Source organism: Artemia franciscana, chromosome 5 (genome assembly GCF_032884065.1).
Source record: "Artemia franciscana chromosome 5, ASM3288406v1, whole genome shotgun sequence".
Taxonomy (NCBI): domain Eukaryota; kingdom Metazoa; phylum Arthropoda; class Branchiopoda; order Anostraca; family Artemiidae; genus Artemia; species Artemia franciscana.
Window position 1 is genome coordinate 43,169,775 of NC_088867.1, and position 8,440 is coordinate 43,178,214.

An 8,440-nucleotide genomic window follows, 5' to 3' on the forward strand; every position below is an offset into this window, starting at 1 on the left:
CTTTCTCTATTGGCTGCACCACCAGAGCCATTGAAGACTTTCCTTACTGGAACTACGTCAGAATTTAAGCGTTTTTTGTCAAAAATCAGAAAATACAACTCATGTTTCCAAATGACGTCGTTTGGAGCCCAAATCGAAAATCCAGATCAATTTATGTCTACTTTCAAAGTAAAAGGGCAAATTTATCATAGAGCAGGGTCCCTTCTACCATTCTCAGGCGAGAATCATAAATTTTTACAATTGTACTTCATCAGTGATAGAAATTCTGAATTGAATGCACGTTGCGAAATTTCTCCCAACGTTGAAAGGACAATCGTTCCCAATTGCAACATCTTTTCCACGAAAATAATAATTTAGTGCGTCTGTTCAAAACAGCCATCGATTTGATGCCTACTGATACGCATAAAATTGTTATATCCGCTGACAAAACGCCTCCTGGCCAACATGTGCGTAGATACAATGCTCCAACTATCGACGAAGTGGCAATCGTTATGGTCGGTGATCAGTTTTTACCTCGAGATATTATTCTTCATATGCGAAACGCTCAGTTGTTAAGAATTGCTGAAACTCATCGATGCTACGATGCCCTACAATATCCTATCATTTTTTGGGATGGAGCCGACGGCTATCACTTTAATATTAAATTGATGAATCCAGCCACTAACAAAGAAATGAATAAGAAATGCAGTGCAATGCATTATTATTCCTATAGACTAATGATTCGGCAGGATGAAGAAAATTATATTTTAAAATGCCGTGAATTGTTTCACCAATTTGTCGTTGATATGTATGCTAAAATTGAATCAGAACGTTTGCTATATATCCGCCTGAATCAGACCAAGCTCCGCTCTGAACAATACATTCATTTGCGAGATGCAGTTATAAATGACGGTAATACCACAAACGTTGAAAGATTAACAATTTTACCTTCGTCATATGCTGGCAGTCCCCGTCATATGCATGAATATGCTCAAGATGCTATTGCGTATGTTCGTCTCTATGGTCGTCCAGATTTATTTATTACATTTACATGTAATCAATCTTGGGACGAGATACTGCAGCTTTTACTTCAAGGACAATCGGCGGTTCATAGGCATGACATTACGGCCCGTGTCTTCCGGCAAAAGTTGAAATCACTGATAAACTACATAGTAAAACTTGAAGTGTTTGGGTCAGTGCGGTGCTGGATGTACTCAGTGGAATGGCAAAAACGAGGTTTGTCTCACGCACATACTAATCTGGCTACATAAAAAAATTACTTCGAACGAAATTGATGATGTGATTTCCGCTGAAATACCTGATAAAAATGTCGATAAGGAGTTACATGATATTATTGTAAAAAATATGATACATGGACCTTGCGGTGCACTGAACGAAAATTCACCATGCATGGCCAAAGGAAGGTGCACAAAGCAATATCCTCGACTTTTAGTATCAAACACAATTACTGGCAATGATGGTTACCCACAATATAGAAGAAGATCTACTGAAGATGGCGGTAAAACAGCAATAATAAAGAAGCGTAACGGTACCACCATCGAAGTAGATAACCAGTGGGTTGTTCCATATTCCCCATTATTATCAAAAGCATTTAATGCACACATAAACGTTGAATACTGTAACTCCGTAAAGGCAATCAAATACATATGTAAATACGTCAACAAAGGCAGTGACATGGCAGTTTTTGGCTTGCAGCCCGAAATCAAAGATTTCGACGAAATCGTACAATATCAGGCTGGAAGATACATAAGCAGTAATGAAGCTGTTTGGCGAATTCTTTCATTTCCGATACATGAACGTAGTCCAGCTATTGTTCACTTAGCGGTACATTTACAGAATGGTCAACGTGTTTATTTCACGGAAGCCAACGTGCAACAAAGAGCCCTGAATCCACCGGATACAACATTAACAGCTTTTTTTTCGCTTTGCAAAAATGATTATTTTGCAAAAAAACTGCTGTATACTGAAGTGCCTTCGTATTACACGTGGAATACTAAAAATAAAGTATTTGAACGTCGAAAACAGGGTAAGTCAGTCGACGGCCAACCTACCATCTTCAAAGATACCACGATAGGAAGACTCTACACCGTTCACCCCAATCAACATGAATGCTTCTTTCTACGCCTGCTTTTGGTGAATGTACCCGGTCCGACATCCTTTGAGTATTTGAGAACTGTAAATGGTACTATACATGACACTTACCGTAGTGCATGCCAAGCTCTGAATTTATTAGAGAATGACCAACACTGGGATAACTGCATCAATGACGCGTGCGAAACGTCAACCCCAAGTCAAATTCGTGCATTGTTTGGCATCATTTTAACAACTTGCTCTCCATCAGCTCCTACAGAGTTATGGGAAAAATATAAGTCAAAAATGTCCGAAGATATACTCCATCGAAAACAGTTAGAGACGTCAGATATGAGTTTTGATTTTACATCAGAAATTTATAACTACACTTTAGTTATTATAGAAGATTTGTGCGTACGTATGGCAAACAAACCTCTTCAGGATTTGGGAATGCCTTCACCTAACCGTATCGCCGCTGTTTCGACATGTGTAGAATTGGATCGTGAACAAAGTTACAGTACGAGTGATCTATTGTCGTATGTACAAAATAACATTTCCAAGTTAACGTCGGAACAAAAAGACATTTATGATACGATAATGCATTGTGTCGATAACAACGTTGGAGAAATTTTCTTTTTGGATGCGCCAGGAGGTACTGGTAAAACGTTTGTGATAAAACTGATTCTGGCATCAATTCGATCAAAAAATGATATAGCGTTGGCAATTGCGTCGTTCGGAATAGCCGCAACATTGCTGCCTGGTGGAAGAACTGCTCATTCCGCTTTGAAATTGCCTCTGAATTTGCATTCTACAGAAACTCCCACGTGCAATATTTCCAAATCATCTGGGATGGGTAAAGTATTGCAGCAATGCAAACTTATTATTTGGGATGAGTGCACAATGGCACGCAAAAAATCGCTCGAGGCTCTGGATCAATGCTTGAAAGATTTGAGAGGGAAGTCGAAACCCTTTGGCAGCACATTAATATTGCTTGCGGGAGATTTCAGGCAAACATTACCTATAATACCTAGATCAACTCCTGCAGACGAAATGAATGCTTGCCTGAAAAATTCTAATTTATGGGCACACGTAAAAATATTAAAATTAACTACAAATATGCGTGTCCGATTGCAAAACAATGACTCTGGTCAAACATTTTCAGATCAATTGCTGGCAATTGGAAACGGAAAGCTCCCAGTAGACTCAATTTCAGGACGTATACAACTACCTGCTGATTTCTGTAATTTAGTGACGTCCAAAAATGAATTGATTGTAAAAGTATTTCCGAATATTCTAAAAAATTATAAAAATAATAAATGGCTAAGTGAAAGAGCGATTCTCGCACCCAAAAATATAGACGTCCACGAAATCAACAATATTGTTTTGACCAAGATTCGAGACCAGGCAGTCCTTTACAAGTCAGTCGACACAGTTTTGGAACCAAATGAAGCGGTTAATTATCCATCTGAATTTTTAAATTCCATAGATCTTTCAGGGTTTCCACCACACATGCTACAACTAAAAATAGGCGTACCAATAATACTTTTAAGAAATATTAACCCACCAAAGCTTTGCAATGGCACGCGACTTGCCGTAAAAAAAACAATGGAAAACCTAATAGAGGCCACAATCTTGACAGGGCCTTTTGAGGGTGAGGCTGTTCTTATTCCTCGCATTCCCATGATTCCAACGGATCTGCCTTTTCAATTTAAAAGATTGCAATTCCCAATTCGATTAGCATTTGCAATCACCATTAACAAAGCTCAAGGTCAATCATTAGAAAAATGTGGTATAGATCTTAATACTGATTGTTTTTCCCATGGACAATTGTACGTTGCATGTTCGAGGGTCGGTAAACCTGACAATCTATTTATATGCAGCGACAATTGGACAGCGAAGAATGTTGTATATTCGCAAATTTTACGCAGTTCATTTGTATTGTATCTATCTATCTATCTATCTATATAAAAACGAGTTGTGTGTATGCATGCTTGTTTGTCTGTAAAAAGAGCGTTTGTATATGCCGTCATTATTAGTACATACGGCTTTGTATATGCACAGACAATGGGAAAGCCAAGAATGTTGTATATTCGCAATTTTTACGCAGTTTGAAACACATATATAAATCTATCTATATTCACAGGTGGGACACAGGGACACAACTACAATGGCGCGTAACGACTTACGCGCGCGGTGGGGCTTGGGGGGCGCGAAACGCCTACGCAGCGTCACACACAAACACACAAAGAAAGACAAAGAGACAAGAAAACACCCACTCAGAGATAAGGGCACGGAGTGAGAGAAAGAAGCAAGAATCCACTTGAACATTCAGGCACAGAGAGAGAAATAAAAACTCATTAATCACAAAGATAAAGACGCAAAAATACACAAAGACAAACTCAGAGACAAACAAACACCTAGTCAGACACAAAGTCACGAAGAGAGAGAGAGAGAATCAAAGAGCCGATCAGACACATAGATACAGAGGGAGATAGAGACATAAACACACAGTCAGACACACAAAGACAGACACAAAGACAAGCAAAGACCCACTCAGACACACAGGTACACACACAGAGAGAGAGAGAGAGAGAGAGAGAGAGAGAGAGAGAGAGAGAGAGAGAGAGAGAGAGGTGGGAGAGAGAGAGAGAGAGAGAGAGAGAGGGGGGGGGGAGAGAGAGAGAAAAAAAATCAAAGAGCCGAATAGACACATATGCTCAGAGAGAGATAGAGACATAAACACACACTAACACACATTCAAACACACAAAACAGCCACAGAGACAAGCAAACACCCGTTCAGACACACTGGCACAGAGAGAGAGAGACAGCCAAACAGCCACTCAGACACACAAACAGAGAGAGAGGGAGAGAGAGAGAAAGAAAATCACATATTAACACACAGAATCTGATAAAAACACACACACAAAGTCCAAAAAAAATTACGAGTCCCAATATAATTCCATGCCACAAATATTCAAAGACGAAAAATTTAAAGTTTAAAAAAATTGGGGAGGGGGACATTGGGGCCCGATGAGGGGGAGGAAATGGGGTCCAGTATGGGAACTTGGGGGACCCAAATTTATGTGGAAACCCTGGTAATGGAAAATTGGTATTCTCATGACCATTACATTGTAATAAGGATATCTTGACCGTTATTGGAAATACAATTTTTTTAGATCAAAACAAAGCTCATTGATAATAAAAATAATTTGTCAGTCTGGCAATTATCTTGAATCACAGTGGTATGCATGCTCATGAAATAATGCCAAAATCAGTGCATGAAAACAGATCAATGATAGCATTTACCGAAAGTCAGACTCTCATTGACAAATTCATTGTACAGTTAACTTGTTACGACATAGTGACGCTTGATACAGCGGGCTAGCGTCCCGGATAGAATACATTGATTGCCTAGAATCAAACAGTTCGTGGTACCGAACTGTGATAAGGAGCGACCCGGCTCAATAGTAAACGAACCTCTAAAAAACCAAATTTTGATAATAAAAGATACATCAATAGAATTGGATTTTCATGCTGATTATAAATATATAAGTTTCATCAAATTTAGTCTTTGTCATCAAAAGTTACGAGCCTGAGAAAATTTGCGTCATTTTGGAAAATAGGGCGGAACAACCCCTAAAAATATTAGAATCTTAACGAAAATCACACCATCACATTCATCGTATCAGAGAACCCTGTAGTATAAATTTCAAGGTCCTATCTAGAAAAATGTGGAATATCGCATTTTTTTTGCCAGAAGACAGATCACGGGTGCGTTTTTTTTTTTTATTATTATTATTATTATTATTATTATTTCAGGGGTCATCGTATCGACCAGGTGGTCCTAGAATTTCACAAGAGGGCTCATTCTAACGGAAATGAAAAGTTCTAGTGCCCTTTTTAAGTGACCAAAAAAATTGGAGGGAACTTAGGCCCCCTCCCACGCTCATTTTTTCTCAAAGTCAACGGCTCAAAATTTTGAGATAGCCGTTTTGTTCCGCATAGTCGAAAACCATAATAACTATGTCTTTGGGGATGACTTACTCCCCCACAGTACCTGGGGGAGGGGTTGTAAGTAACAAACTTTGACCAATGTTTACATACAGTAATGGTTATTGGGAAGCGCACAGACGTTTTCAGTGGGATTTTTTGGTTTGGGGTAGATTTGAAGGGAGGGAGCTATGTGGGAGGATCTTTCTTTGGAGGAATATGTTATGGGGGAAGAGAAATTCAATGAAAAGGGCGCGGGATTTTCTAAAATTACTACAAAAAAAAAACAATGAAAAAATAAAACATGAAAAGGTTTTTTCAATTGAAAGTAAGGAGTAGCATCAAAACTTAAAACGAACAGAGATTATTACGCATATGAGGGGCTCTAAAAATTTAGAGCCCCTGATATGCGAAGATAAAAGAAGACAAATACCTCGCTCTTTATGCTAAAGTATTTTTAGTAATCTAAACTATTTATTCTACGGCCTTTCTGATTCAGGGGTTATTCTTAAAGAATTGGGACAAAACTTAAGATTTAGTGTAAAGAGCGAGGTATTAACGAGGGAACAAACCCCCTCATATACATAATAAAAAAAATTAAATTTTTTCACTAATAAAAACATTCGTTAAAAATTAAAAGTTCTAGTTGCCTTTTAAAATAACCAAAAAATTGGAGGGCAACAGTACTCCTTCCCCACCCCTTATTTCTCAAAATCGTCTGATCAAAACTAAGAGAAAGCCATTTAGCCAAAAAAAGAATTAATATGCAAATTTCATTTAGTAATTTATGTACAGAGAGCCAAAATCAAACATGCATTAAATCAAAAACGTTCAGAAACTAAATTAAAAAAAACTAGTTTGTTTAACTGAAAGTAAGGAGCGACATTAAAACTTAAAACGAACAGAAATTACTCCGAATATGAAATGGGTTGTCCCCTCCGCAATCTCCCGCTCTTTACGCTAAAGGTTGACTGTTTGCCACAGTTAAAACAATTAAAAACTTTAGCGTAAAGAGCGAGGGATTGCGGAGGGGACAACTCATTTCATATACGGAGTAATTTCTGTTCGTTTTAAGTTTTAATGTCGCTCCTTACTTTCAGTTAAAAAAACTAGTTTTTTAAATAAATTACTAAGACCATAATATCATCAATGACTTGTTGAATCACTGGAGTAACGTGTTGTTCTTTTACCATAGAAAATCAGGGGTCTCACGTTTGATTCATACATTTGATATAAATTTCATAAAATTAAGGAAAAACAGCCTTTACGCTAAACAATGTGTCGTCGAATAGTAAATTAGAATATGGGCCTACTTGTATCTGTGTAGAGGATACGATGGATTGGTAATTCCAATAGTACATCAGGGTAGGGCTGTCATTAAACCCAATGAGGGGATACGGAGGCTTAGAAACCCCGAAACCACACCAGAATAGAGTTGCCATCAATTCCATTGAGGGGATACGAAGGGTTATTATCTTCTTAGAATAAATTACTAAGAACATAATATCATCAATAACCTATTTACTCAGATGAGTAATGTGTTGTTCTTTTACCATAGAAGATCAGGGGTCTCACGTTTGATTCATACATTAGACATAAATTTCATAAAATTATTGAAAAACAGCCTTGAAGCTAAGAAAAGTGTCGTCAAATAGTAAATTAGGATATGGAACCACTTGTATCTGTGTAGAGGATACGAAAAATTAGTAACTCCAATATCATATCGGGATAGGGCTGCCATTAAACCCAATGAGGGGATACGGGGGCTTAGAAACCCGAATAGTACATCGGAACAGGGTTGTTATCAAATCCATTGTGGGTAAGCAAGGAGAGTAACTCCAATATTAAACCAGCATAGGGCTGTTTTAATAGCCACTGAAGTAAAACAAGGGGTTGGCAGCTCCAGTAGTACAAAATAAACATGTGTTTTTTCAATTGAAAGTAAGGAGTAGCATTAAAACATAAAACGAACAGAGATTTTTACGCATATGAGGTGTTTTTTTCCTCCTAAATACCTTGCTCTTTATGCTAAAGTATTTTTATTAATTTCAACTATTCATTCTACGGCCTTTCTGATTGAAGGGTAATTCTTAAAGAATTGGGACAAAAGTTAAGATTTAGTTTAAAGAGCGAGGTATTAACGAGAGGACAAACCCCCTCATATAAATAATAAAAATATAATAATATAGAAGTTTCTTACGTAAGTTAATTCGTAAGTTACGTATATTTTTTACTAATAAAAACGTTTGTTAACAATTAAAGTTCTACTTGCTTTTTTAAGTAGCTGAAAGATTCGAGGGCAGCACGCCTCCTTCCCCATCCATTTTTTCTCAAAATCGTCTGATCAAAACTAACAGAAAGCTATTTAGCCAGAAAAA